Here is a 14,781-nt window from a genome sequence, read left to right on the forward strand (position 1 = left end):
TCCAAGCAACAAAGGGGAACTTGGCGTTTGCTTGTTTTGCTATTTGTTAATAGCTGTTTGGAATAATTGAGTTCATCACAGAATCCTGAGGACAAAGGGGACCTTGAGGAGTCTCCTGCCTGGCTGGCAGACAGGCAATATTAAAACTATCTCCAAAAGAAGTCTATCCATATTATTTTTTTAGAGTAAATAGTTTATTTTTTTTAATCTATATTATTTTTAAAGAGAAGAATCTCTTTAGTTTAGTCGAGGGCAGCTGAATGCTTGACCACATGTAAAAAGAGATAATAGCTGAGGAGTTTTAAATTCTGAAGCAAATGTGTTGATTATGCAGACTTTGTTCATATTCCATTTCAAAAGTTTGTAAGTTTTTTGTTTTTTTTAAAAGAGTTCTGCCTCAATAATATTGCCACTAAAACCACTTTTTTACTCTAGTATATGCTCTAGTATAGCTTACTAATACATGCTCTTTGAATTGGGGAAGGTAAGAGAGACACAAATAGTTAATATAACATGTATAAAGGACCTACTTTTTTTGTTTCATGGTACTGAGGTTTGAACTCAGGGCCTCACGCTTGCTAGGCAGGAGTTCTATAGCTGGAGCCATGCCCACAGCCTCTTTTTGCTTTAGTTATTTTTCAGATGGAGTTTCATGTTTTTGCCCAGGCTAGCCTCAGACTGCAATCATGTGATTACAGGCATGTATGCCTGGCAGCACTTGTATTTTTTTTTTCATTTTTCTTTTATTATTCATATAGCACTTGTATTTTTATCGTTATACCATAAATAAAATGCTATCTAGGAATGTTTTATTCCATTGTCTCATTTTGTCCTTACAATAGATCATTGAGGCACATGCAACTCTATTGATTAAAAATAGGGCATAACAAGGTCAGGTGTCTTACCCAGGGTCATACAGATATAGATGAGGAGTTGGGATGTGAACTGAGACTTATCTACCTGAAAGCTGTGTTCTTATCTTTTTTTTTTTTTCTTCACTATGATGCCTCTCAAAAGGCTGATGTAGCAACCTAGGGCCCATGGACACCTAGAGCATCCAAGGTGAGCTTCAGAAGGCTGTGGAGGAGACTCTCCTGAGCATATGCAACAAGACCTACTTTTTTCCTCTAAAGATGTTTCTACACTCTAATAAGAACCTCTTTAGTCAATATACACATTTGAAAAATGAAAGACAGGAAGGAGCTAGTTCCAGTGGGAAGATATAAGGAAAGGGTGAAGGAAGGTGAATATGGTGGATGTATTTTATCTTCATGTATGGAAACAAAACAATGAAACCTGTTGAAATTGTTCTAAGAAGGGGGAAAGAGGAATGAGGGAGAATGATGGAGGGAATGGATCTAATTAAGATATATCGTAAGCATATACGTAAATATTACAATGTACAATTATTACATATAAATAAAAATAATTTTTAAAGTAGGAAAAAAAAGATTCTGCGACTAAAAAATTCAGAACTGCCTAGAGAGTGACCACAAGGAGTTGCACATTGCTAAGCCCTTTAACAGTTGGAAAGGAATATGGCTAACTAGCAAAACAGAAAGAAGACTGTGTTTGGGTTGAGCCTTTCAGTGTTTATTAGGAGGATGTCAAGTTTGGGGGCATGGAGAGGGAAGAGAAATCCATGGTCACCATGGAGAGCCAGTTATTCCCTCCTGGATGTAGTTGGGTCAGTATTACTGTACACATTCATCTTCTCAGCAATGACACACTGGGATTCAGCTATTCAGAGAGACAGTGCCTAGCCAGGAGTCCACGAGCTTGAGTGAAGTTGGGAGCCGCTATGATCCTTTCCTGTTCAGTCCCTGATCTGTGGATGTGAGCAAAAATTTCATGGCAACTCTTAATAAAAGATTCCTGAATTTCAAAAAAAAGTTGGTCCATTGGTTTATATTTTCAGCATCACTGAGTAGGACAATGTTTTATCAAATATAAGAAAATTAGTGTCTATATATAATTCAGAATCAAAGGAATGGATGCTGACCACACTGGACTTAATTTTAGCTAGCATCCTTACAATGGAATGTAAGAACAAATTTTTTTATATGATAGTTGTAGATGTCACATTAATTATTAAATTTTTGTAAGGAGTAAAAACATGCTGATCATTTCTAATAAATTCTCAGATACAATTTTTTTAAAGCAGTATTTTGTTATGAGTTCAATTTCTTCATCAACATATAATTATATATGTCACCTTGAACAGTGGCTAATACAGGAGTATTCAGGTAAAATAACTTTTCTAAGCTGTTTTATATTTTAGTATGGTAATCGGTTTTATAGGATGTTTAAGAATATTAGTTGTTAAAATATTAATATTCACAATATTTTTAAAAATTGAAAATGTAGTTAAAATTAATGAAACAGCTATGCCATCAATTTCACATATGTTATATTCATTGAAAATAATTTTTTAACTAAAATTACAAATTCCCTTTGAGTTCTTGTAAAAAGCACCGGTTACAATTGGCCTCTAAATTGTCCAAACTATAGAGTAAACCGAAGGAAATAAAGCACAATGAAAATGCACTGGAGTGTTTCCACTGATGAAATGCAAAATAAAAGGTCAATGTGAAAAACTTTCTTAAAGCATGACTTCATATCATATCATAAAATACAATTGTGAAAATAGGGAAGCACTTTTAGAAACTGGTTTTTCCCTCAACAGTCTACCTTTGGAGAATTCTACATTGGCTTATTTCTGAAGCTGAATTTTTAATAATGGAGCTGTCATTTTCTTCATTCTTTCCTTTCAGAACAAGGGAGGGGGAGATTAAAATAATCTTCAAAGCAGACACCATTACATTGAGTGGACCCTGGCATGCAAGCTGCTTTTGTAAAGGGGAGCACGTTTCAGTTCCCACTGCAGATGATAGTTAAATATCCACTTAAAGCTGAGACTATTTAAGCAGAGATTCATCCAGCCTGTGGAGAAGACTGAAATCATATATCCTTCTCTATGTCTAGCTCCTGAAATAATCTAATGCAATTGTCTTTTGTTTTTTTAATTGCAGAAATGAATCTGGCTTTCCAGTGATTGTCAGGGGGGAAAATAGTGTTGTACAGAGCTATTAAATTAAAATGAAAGTGAAACAATGTTAGGAAAAGCAAAAAATGGTCCATTTTGCTCCTTAAGAATAAATAATCATAATTTTGCTAGTAATATTTTTCCCCTTTTGGTCATCTCAGCTGAGAAAGCAAGGACTGGGGATATGGGAGCTGGGCTGCCTTCCTGTACCCTTGGAGCTGATCCCCCACATTTGGGCTGTGACACACTGTGGGTAGAGAGAGACTTACACTGTCCTGTCTGTGCTCTGCGTGCACAGTGGATCAATGCAGGCCCAGAGCCTGGGGGCTGTCAGGATAATACCTTTCATTTAAAGGAAAAAAATTAATAACGGATGTTAAAGAACTATTTTAAAACATGTCCTCATTGCAGTTTTGAGTCAATGCTTCTTGTAAGTGCCAGGAATAACAGGAGAAAGAAAAAAATTCATTTATCTTAGAAAAATTTCTTTTTGCATTATATTAAGATATTATTCATACGGTATTTTCTCTTTTTAAGATCAGACGCAGATAGGAATTTCTCTTCCATAAATGGCCCTGATAAAAGTCAATCTTCCAAGTGTTTTACAGTATCATAGTTCCCAAACCTCAGCAGGGAAAGCCCAGCTAATATGAGACATATGCTAATAAGAGACCGATTTTCCATTTTTAATGTTTTATGCCAATGCCACATGATATATCCAGCTAACCACTTCAAACCTTCCAGTAAAGGTTTGATAATAGATGTCATTATTGAATGTCCTTATGCATGCCCCTTTGAAACAAATGATCACCTATTAGAGGCTAGAGACAAAACACATTTACTTGAATGAAACGTTTAATAAAGTACATCAGGTCTTGTTTTTATTGGTATTGGTCTATGAATACTTTATGTGCTAATTTAGGGCTTAGGAGTGCTTAGTCATCCCAGGGCTCCACTCTGAAAAAGGCATGTACCTTATTATTATAAACGCCAGCCTTTAATGTTTAGAACATATTTATAAAACATACTTGTCCTCTTCTTAAAATTGGAAACATCTGTTACAGATTTTCTGTTAAAATGTTATGGACATGAGAGCCTGGTGATGAAGCAGTCTGCCATTTTGAATGGGAATTAAGCTGACAATGCATTCTGCACCAGTGAGGCCATGAAAACAAACAAAAAAAAGGCAGATGGTTCATTTAGTTTAGTAATTGTAATTTGTTGTTCATTAAAAGTAATTCCCACACAGGCACTCTTTATTCTAATATAGTAGAAGGGAAATTTTACTGTGTGAACCTGGCTTAATAATTTTTTTCTTTAGCATAATTTGCACTGACATTTGATAGGCAGTTGATTAGAGCAGAATGATTTCTTTAGAATGAAAATTAATTATAATTTTTGCAGCTTTCATTAGTCTGCTTTTGTAATGACCGTGGCTAAACAGCAGGGGTTTGGCCTGAAATGTTCAGTATCACTGGATCATTTGCAGTGTGTTTTCCTTGGACCTTTGTGTTATTACTTTCCATGTCTACATAAAATGAGGATTTGTGATAAAAAAAATTTCAATGTGCTTTGAAATATGTTTGAATATGTATTTACACTGATAAAGATATTGCCATACTAATTTAACGTCATACTGTGTATTCTTTGAAGCATATTGAAGAACACACACATATTTTAGCCTTCAGAGTTCTATAATATGTAGTATTTCATGAACTTATACAAATTGTTACATATACACACAAATAGCCTAAAGTTTAACAGTGGGGATCTCATTGTTAAGAGATTCACAGAATTGTTTGAAATACTTTTAAAGAAAGGAACATGATACTCTACTGACAGGATTGATGACAGAACAGATTTAGAGAATCCAAGTCTATTCTAGTGTTATCATCTGATTGATGTATATAATACAATTTCTAAAAACCTCCTCTTAAACAAGTGTGTATCTGACAAAACCTGTAGAACCCAGGAAGAAATTTGATCGTTTTCAAGTATATACATTTTTTCCTATGCTATTATGCAGCTTGTGTACACAGCACATTAATATTAATGTGTTTTTCATAAGAAGGTAAGAATCATGGGGGCTTCTGAACCACAAGGTGAATTTGTGAGTTGAATTTATTTCACTTTGAAAATTCATTACACTGGACTTTTAGATTTCAGAAAGTGTTGAAGAATATCCAGGAAATAAATCCTGTCTGTAAGGCATGTGTCAACCACGGAAATAAAGCCCACCTTTCCTATTTTCATGAAAAAAACGTCATTAGAATTCAATATAGAATTTGTAATATTTGGTTAGATTAAGTAGGATTTTAACTAAATATTTCATATTTATTTTTTACATCCACAATTTCTTAGATCCAGAGTTCTGAATTTTCACAATTAACTATCCAGGAAATGGTTTTGAAACCTTAAAGAAAGTCTTCTGTTTTATAACACAATTCCTGTTTCTGTGGAATATGAACAAGACAGTGTTTATTGTAGTCAGAAAAATTGTTGGCGTGATTCCGCATAAGTGAAGAATCTCTGGATTGTCTCAAAGTGTTAGCTGCCCATTTGCAGACAAACAAGCTTTTAGTGTGCAATTTAGGTCAATGGATCGAGGGGAGAAGATGTGTTTAGGCGACAGATTTTAAATCACCATAATATAAATATGCTTCCCTTTTCATCCGGAATTTGCTTTCTTTCAAGGTAATTTAGTGCAGCAGGCACGCACTTATGCCTGTCTTTGTAATTTTAGGGATTAGGATAGTGAGGATTAAATGGTGACCCTTAATCTTCAATATCAACTTTAAGAGCGAAATATAATATGCAAATGGAACACATTCATTTTGTGTTTATATATTTTAATCTCTGTAATTTAGTCTTAAGAAGATGGAAACTCATCTTTGCCTTATTTATTTTGAATCCTAAAGCAAGATGCCATTAAAATCTTTATCCTGCTGTCTTAGTGGATAAATGTTTATCCTTTAGGGCTTAGAATATAATTTTTTTAAAAGAAAAAACCCGACTTTAACATAACAACATTTTTCTATCAAGGGATGTAGCATGTGTGTCTAATATAACAGTAGTTTAGACTGACTTGTGTTAAATGAATGGATAAGTTATTAAGTCAAACCTTGAAAAAAATAGGTATGAGGCAAACTCTAAATGTAGCGTTAAAAATCACTTAGTTAAAATTTTATTAATAAAAATTCATGTATTTCTGATCAAGTTTACTTTGTTCTTAAACTTTTCCTTTCTGGCTTGAATTTCAGTGTGTGAACGGGAATGTCTTCTGAAGAAAACATTTATTAGGGTGAAATATTAAACTGATATATAATATCTGGGCCATATTCTCTTAGACAAATAAACGTAAGAGCTATATTAAGTAAGCAGATCAAAAGAGAAATATGGTGTGAAAAATAGAAACAAAGGATCTTTTTATGCCTCTGGCTTTGCTGAGAGAATGGGCTTTGAACACTCCACTTTGTTCGGCTCACTGACTTCATCAACCAGGTAGTTTCCAGTCATTTAGACAGAGGTTTGCCAGATCTCTGGATATGAAACTTGAATGTCTACCATTTAAAATTGATTTTTAAGCAGTTTGTGATGAAATAATGGTTGCTTATATTGCCAAAAATGCAGATAATTTCAGGTTGCAAGTTGAACTTCAAGTTTTTCCAAAAGGGAAGGTAAAAATATCTTGATTAATTGTAGGGGAATCCTGAGCCTGTTCTCAGGCATCCAGACCCAGCATTATGTCATCACAGATAAAAGGGACATGGAACACCAGATGACACAGATGAATTATAGGACACTACAAACGAACATTTCACCTAGACTTTTGTTCCTTCTGAATCTGATTACTCGAGCAAATACACAATGGTCTCATGACTAAAGTATTTCTTATAATTTAAACACTTGTTTACTTAATCCTAAAAACAGACTTACTGGTGGAACTAGCACTGACATTTTGCCTATTTAGAGTCACAAAGTTTTATACAATAAGTATTGAGTAACACCTCCCTGAGTTCTACAAGTAAATTTCTTCTCTCTCAGAGGTTTGCCTAGTTTTACCTTTTTTTATTTATAACCGAAACAGATTTTTAAAAATCTGCATGTAAAAACGTATGGCATAGAATTGGGTATGATGGCTCATACCTGTAATCCCAGTTACTCTGGATGTGAAGATTGGGAGGATTACAGTTCGAGCCCAGCCCAGGCAAAAAGTTAGTGAGACCCCCACCCCATCTCAACAACTTTGCTGGGGATGGTGATACACAGCTGTAGCTATGCAGGAGATCACATGTAGGAGGATCGAGGTCCAAGGCAGACCCCTAAAATACACAACATTACCTGAAAAAATAACTAATGCAAAAATGGGTCACGAGTGTGGCTTAATTGGCAAAGCACCTGCCTAGTAAGCTTGAGGCCCTGAGTTCAAAACCCAGTACTGCCAAAAATTTTGGAAAACAAAACCCAGGGCATTTATAAGGCATGTGTATTTCCATTCTCATTAATTTTTCAGAAAATGGAAATGATACATTTCATTTTAATAGATTACTAATGACTAAATAAAGAGATACATGTACAGACTAACATTACCATGATGTTTAGGATTTTTCAAGATTTTATGTAGTGTGCCTAGGAGTTACAAATTGGGATAACCTTTGTTCTAGGAGATCATGATATAATAGCGTAATGATTTCTTTGAATTATTACTTAAAATTCAAAAAACAAAAACAAACCTCATTCAATATTCCTACTCCTTAAGTGTGCCTAAGGTCTCCTGCTTAGGAATGTGCCATACAACCTATTGAAATGTGGAAATTTAGTGAGGGTAGGCTGGAGGACAAGAAATTCTTTGCATTAGAACTTTTGGGAAATGCTTCATTGAGGTGATTTTTGAATTGGGCCTTAGAATATTTGTAGGATAAATCCATGCAAATATGAAGGAGAAGGGATGCAAGGTATGATGATAGCATGAGTAATTCCATTTTCTTATAAGCATTCTTGCCCAATGTGATGAAATGAAATGCTCAGGAGAAAAACCAGTATGTAAGTTAAAATTGAATGTTATGAGTTTATTATTATTTACATGTGATGTAAATATTTAGTGCTTCTTGTATTTATGGGTTTTGATCTTTGAGAAGGGTTTCAGCTCTAAAATAGTTAAACATGATTTCCTTCTCCTTCCCTCTTGAAAAAAATACATTTGAAGTTTTTAATCTAAAATTGCTAGTTAGTATTATGGATCATTGGATCTGTAAGATCAGTAGTGGGGAAAATCCTGTGAGTAATTGTAAACTACTTGACTTACAACAGAAAATAAATTACACTTCAAAAATAAGTTAACATTAGATTGTTTTTGATATGTTATTATCATGGAAGATACTTGCTAAGTGTTAAGCAGAGTATGTATATTTGTTTGTGAATTCTCTTTTAGTTCTGATCAGAAAAGTGTTGTGTAACCTTCTGTTAGTTTTGTTCTGTTTGCATTCCCCAGTACTTAGAACACACTTGTTAATATTGGAGGAAGAAAAAAAAAAAAGGAAGGAAAGAAGAAAGGAGGGAAGAAAGAAGGGGGAAAATGGAAGGAGGGAAAGAAAGAGAGAGGAGGATGGAGGGAAAGAAGAGACAGGATGGATTGGTTGAGATTAATGTCAAGGAGACAAAAAGCTTAATATTCTGGCAAATAAAGTAAATAGCACATGAAAGTAAGAACTGAGTTGAAATGAGAGGAGAGGAAAATATTTAAAATATTTTTCTGAAATAAAATTTTCAAAATTTGAAAACAGGTGACGGAGGTGGTAAGAATAAAAGGAGCAGAGGAGTTGCGAGTGATGAAGGTGGTTTTTAAACACATGGTGATTGAGAAGATGATTGCATCAGAAAGAGATAACAAAACTGGGCAATGAGTACAATACTTAGCTCATTTGTGTTTGAGGTTCTTCCAGGACATCTAGGGGAAGAAGTAAAACAACAGAGATCAAGGTCTCTGATACAGATGTGAAAATCACATCTAATGCATTGTTGGATGGATTACTGACGGTAGATGAGATTGCTAAGAGATAATGTAAAACCAACATGCAAGGAGGATCCTCCATTCATTAAAGATGATGCAGAGGAGGAGAGATCAATATGGATATTGCCTGAAAGAATAAAAAGAAAATTATAAGAGTAGAGGATTAGGGAAATCAGCTCAGGAAAACTGCTAGGAGGAGATAATAAAATGCAGAAATAAGGGGTTCAAAATATCTGGAGACTGAGAATAGAAGATAGTGAAATCCAGAATTGGAATATGAGTCCTTTTCTAGGAAATATTGGCCTGCAAGAGATGCCAATGAGAGGTGACTGTGTTTCCATGAATGAGACCTAAGTGTTTAAAATCTTCAACTTCAAAACTACAGCTATATTAGGGAAGAAGATAAATATAAACAAAGCAATCTCATCTTAAAAGTCTGTTTCTCAATATTAACTCAGGGAAGAGCTGTGGAGACCACATTCCAATGACCAAGGGCAAGACAAGTCCAGTAGTTCTATGTTTCTTCTTACTCTTCATCTTTACCCCAAGTATAAAATCTTATTTTTTAAAGTAAATAACTGGAATGAGTTATTAAATCTGTACTTGTGTGGCTCAACATCCAGAACAGATAAATGTATCTTTTATTTGGCAATAAGGAAAGTCATACTTGCAACGAAGAACAATAAGAGGTTCCCTGGCACGGCCATTCTGGAGAGTCCAAGCAATCTGGAAGTGCTTTGTGATATAAATTTTAAAAAGTCAGAAAGTTTTTCTATCAAGAGTTTCCTGTTAATTGTGTAACCCATCCTAAAACCACTTTCAAAGTATACATATTCTTTGGAAAAAGAGTGGTCAAAGCTTTCTTATATTCCTCTTGTATTTCAGCAATGATCATGTCCTCAGTCTTAACTGTACTAAAGGTAGGAACAGAATAATATCTGAAGAATTCCAGCCAGCATTTTCTGGCCATATTTTTCAGCTTTCATTCAATGGCATGTTGAAGTTATTGATAGAATCTCAGAAATAGCGTTCTCCTCAGTTGCATTGTTATGTGGGAATGATTGTTGATTGGTTTGGGCATGAAGTACTTCCACACAAATAGGCCTAGCAAATTTGTCCCTAGGGGGAATAATGAAAATGTATAAGAGAAACAAGCAGAAAATGAAGGTATTGTATGTGAAGAGCAGGTTAGAAAAAGAATGAGCATTTGATTATATTGCTGCAGTCATTGGGTGATGTCACAGAGCTATACCAAATTCTTATCTTGACACCCTCGGAATTATGCTTTGTCTTCCTGTCTGGTTTGACCAAATATACTACATTACTGTTTCTCCTTCTTTAGCCTAATGATTTGACAATTTGAATCTGGCAATTTTGGCAGCAAAATCAATTTTGCTTCTTTTATCAGTAGCCATATAGCTAGATCTTTACCTATCATCCAGAAGAAAATCGTCCCTTATGCTTAATTGCCAACTTCTCCTCTGTCCTTCTTTTCAAGGATTGTTTTAGGTAAATGAAATCTTAGAACTTTTGCGAGTTTAATATTGCACCTAATACTAGTCTCATGTTGTAATATTTGTTCATTTAATGCATAACATAGTAAATCAAAATGACACTTGTACACACAAAGAGGTGAGAGGAATGAAAGGTATCATTTTTGACTTTGTTTCACTGTGAGTATGCCTTCTGCAAATGCATGTTAATCACAGAATCAAAATAAACACACTTAATTGAACAGTATTCAGATCAATAAAATCATTGAGTGAGTACCACTGGTGCTCACTTGAGGTAAACAAGTGATTTAATAGTCTCCACTTCCTTCAGGCCTCTTTGGTGTGGCCGTCAATAGTGTACTTTTAAATCGGAACTGGCAGTGACCAAAAGGCCCTCATCAAGTAACCCAGCTTGACCCCCTGAGGTGCATTATTGCCTGATGTCTTACAAGCCACTTCTTATTTCCATTCTCTGTGTCCTATAATTCTTCTTACATAACTTGAACCTCAATTGGTGAGGAAGCAAGCATGTGCGTGTGTGCTCATACACACACCCCTTCTATAAAAAAATTTCTTTTAGAACTTGGATAAAAATTTTCCTTTTAAACATGTACTGTACTTCAGTTTAAACTGTTTATATCTTTTATGTATTCTGCTTGCATTTACAATGCAGCTGGATAGAAAAATGGAGAAATATAGAATGGAAAGGAAGTTAAAAGAAACTAATACTGTAAAATTTGCCACTAATACAGCCACAGATTTCAGGTCTTTGGAATTGATTCTTACGTATAGGCCATGATTTGTAACCCTTATGAAGTTTTGTCCTCTTAACTGCTGAGTAGAGTACCTAAGTTACCATTGCATGAATCTGTGTTGCACATCTGAAGATCACACTATAAACTACATGCCAGGTAGACCGCTGAATAAACGTTGCTCTTTTCTGTCATTAGTTTCCATTAAGATAGATGCACTTTGCAGGAACATGGCTAACACCCACAATACCGATTTTAAGTTAAATGTATACTGGGATACATGAAATTCAATGTTGATCAACTGAATTATTCAAAGTTTCATGAGGGAAGTTTGAAATTCCTATATATGTGTCCTGGGGAATGAATCCATGTAGGTTAAATGAAAACTGATAGGGGAATTTAAGTAATAATCCATTTTAATTATTTAGTCAGAAGATTTTAAGTAGAACTGAGTGAGTTATAGTTTTTTTTCAAAGAAATTTCTATACTTGTTTAGAAAGAGATTATTGGATAGTGATAGTCACATTGTCAGTGTAACTGTAAACAGATATTTTAGTAATGATCAGAAGTATTAAGAAACTGGTAAATCTAGAAACTCTCACTATTTTAGTCTCCTCTAAAAGCCAAGCCTAGGATGTATCAATGTCATTATGAAATGCTAGACAGACAAGTCAGCCCTGTAGTTCATTCCAGTCAAACTCTTGCTATTTGTTAGATGAAAAACTCAAGCCTTTAAAAAATTGGGTGACTGACTACAATTTAACCCCTTCATTGTTTAAAGAGTGTAAATATGAGTGGCTGTGACTTTTCTGGCCATATCTTGGCCATTAAAAATACAATTGTGATTCAACAAAAGCAGTTTATGTCATTCTTTATGAAAATAGTTCTTTGCTGTTAGTAAAGCATCAACTACAAATGTATGATTATCCTTAATGACGTTTGAACCTTTTAAGGCTTAATCTAGGATGAATAAGATTTCTTCTATGTCCTATGATTTCCCAAAGAGTTTTTACAAAATAGAAGCTCTAGCTCCACTCTGGGAGTTTCTATTTCCAGACATAAGCCAGAAAATCTAGTATTTGGAAAACATCCTCCTTCTGATGCCCAATCTAGTCTAAGATTCAGTTGTGGTCCTCCCACCCTCTGAAATCCTCCTCCATCTTCCTCTGAGAAATAATTGTTCATCCTTCAAGGTTCAAGTTAAAAGTCATCTTTTCTGAAGCACCAAATCTACTGTCATACCTGTGAGTTTTGGACATTGACCAGGATTCCCCATGACCCTCCCTTCAGTGAGAGGGGAAATGAACATTGGTTGAAAAATTTGGTTTTTCTCCTTGTTCATAATAAAGCTCATAATTTGCAGATGTATATGAAAATGTCGACAAATTGAAATTCTTCATTGTATAGTATATGTATATATTTTCCTTTCTTGGGAAAATAAGTCTATTTAAAAATGTACATTTATACTGAATAGTAGGCATTTCATAGAATAGGCCTCTGCTTCCTTATTTTTTTTCCTTTTTAAGAATGATGATTAAATGTTAATGCATTATTTTTCTCAATTTTATTATACAAAGCTTTCTAAAATATATACATATATATGCACACATTTTTACCTTAACTTTTTTCCCTAAAGATGGTGATTTCAGTGTGCATCATTCTATCTTAACAGAGTCAGTGTTAGAGACGACACATTCAATAAATAAGACTTCCTATGCATGAAGAAACAATTTTGATAAAGGCACAGAGTATGAATAAGAGAAAGTTTCCTTATTAAAATAACATTATTTTTGAAGCTTGAGATAATATAATTATTATAAAATAATATTCAATTAAAATTTCAGTATGTGGAGAACCTTTTTGCAGAGGTTGGGGGCATTACTGGGTATTGAACTGAGGGCCTTGCCCTTGCCAGGCAGGTACTCTACCACTGGAGCCATGCAATCAGCCCTTTTTACTTTAGGTTGGTTTTCAGATAGGGTCTTGCTTTTTTTGCCCAGAACTGGCCTCAAAGCACATCCTACTACCTGCATAGGGATGGCAAATGTGTGCCATCATGCCTGGCTTCTGGTAGAGATAGGGGTCTCCCTAACTTTTTGCCTTGGCTGGCCTTGAACTGCAAACTGCCATCCTTTAGGGTATCTGGGATGACATGCATGAGACATGCATTCAGCCTGCATTTTTTAAATAAAGAAAAGCTCAGATAATGTACTTCCCTCATCTGAGAGCACAGTGAATGGATTCCTTGTCAGTAGGACTCTCTTGACAATAAGCCAAGGATAGCATTGCTAACATACAGCATTAGACTTACTTCTTTCGTCTGGACGGTGGTTTCTGGTCACATGTCTCTGTAGGGTGTCAGTTTTCAGGAAACTTTTTTACCTGGCTGTAATCCAAGTAATGTTATTGTTTGATGAATAAATTGCTTTAAAAAATAAATCTTTATTTATTTATTTATTTGCTTTCACAGTAGAAAAATCTAAGGAAGGAATTAAGTCAGGATCCTCCCCTGATCATTAATTTCAAAGCTTCCTTCCTTCTTTTCAAGGACAAGCTTTCATTTACCTTCACTTAAAAGTATAAATATGTACACCCTGGATTATTATTCTATTTTGTATAAGACATTCTTAGTAATTTTTTCTTCAAACTATGTAAAACAAATACTAGTTCCTAAAATTATTTTTTCATTTGTCTAGAAATAACATTTTCTAGTTATGTATTAGAAAATGAAAGCATCATCCTTTATTTATTTATTTTTTTTGCAGTACTGAGGCTTGAATTCAGGGCCTTCATCTTGAGCCACTCCACCAGCCCAATTTTTTGTGATAGGATTTTTCAAGTTGGGGGTCTCACAAACTATTTGCCCAGCCTGTCTTCGAACTGCAATCCTCCTGATCTGTGACTCCTGAGTAGCTAGGATTATAGGTGGGAGCCGCCGATTCCTGGCTGAAAGCATCTTTGCATGTGATGACATTAAGTTTAAAAGAAAAACTAAGACTAAAAAAGTTTTATGAAACTGCAGGAGAATCTGGTGCAAAAGAAAGAGACAGTTGGTTCACCTCTTCTTGTCACAATAATTTTCCTTCCCACTGAGGATTCCTTTGCTTGGGAGCCATTTTTATTAAGTAGGCACAAGCCTAACTAGTGGACTTTCAGTTAACCAAGGTTACACATCTATGATTACATAGCTATGTTGGTTTCACCTAAATATGACATGTTGAGGAATAAAATACCCCTCTTTGTATTTTCCTTTTATGTTAAAAGGCAAGTTGTTCTTTAAAATAAAACCTCTTACATGTGCTAAATTGTGTCCTTATGGAGAATCCATTTTTCTTGAAATTCACTGTTTTATTCCAAGAATAATGATTACTAGATTTATGGTAACTTCTGAAACCAAGACTAACAAAATTTTCAGCATCTGGCATTCCTGGAAATTCCTTCCCAGTGTTTGGTTCTTAAGAGATATGTGCATGAAGAATC

The 14,781-nt window shown here is 34.7% G+C and overlaps 1 protein-coding gene across 3 annotated transcripts in view; it reads left to right on the forward strand.

The window, feature by feature from the left end:
- The window catches only part of Zfhx4 (zinc finger homeobox 4), a 177,396-nt gene that overhangs the window by 48,290 nt on the left and 114,325 nt on the right, over positions 1-14,781 (forward strand). The window lies entirely within an intron of this gene.

This window comes from Castor canadensis, chromosome 3 (genome assembly GCF_047511655.1).
Source record: "Castor canadensis chromosome 3, mCasCan1.hap1v2, whole genome shotgun sequence".
Classification (NCBI taxonomy): domain Eukaryota; kingdom Metazoa; phylum Chordata; class Mammalia; order Rodentia; family Castoridae; genus Castor; species Castor canadensis.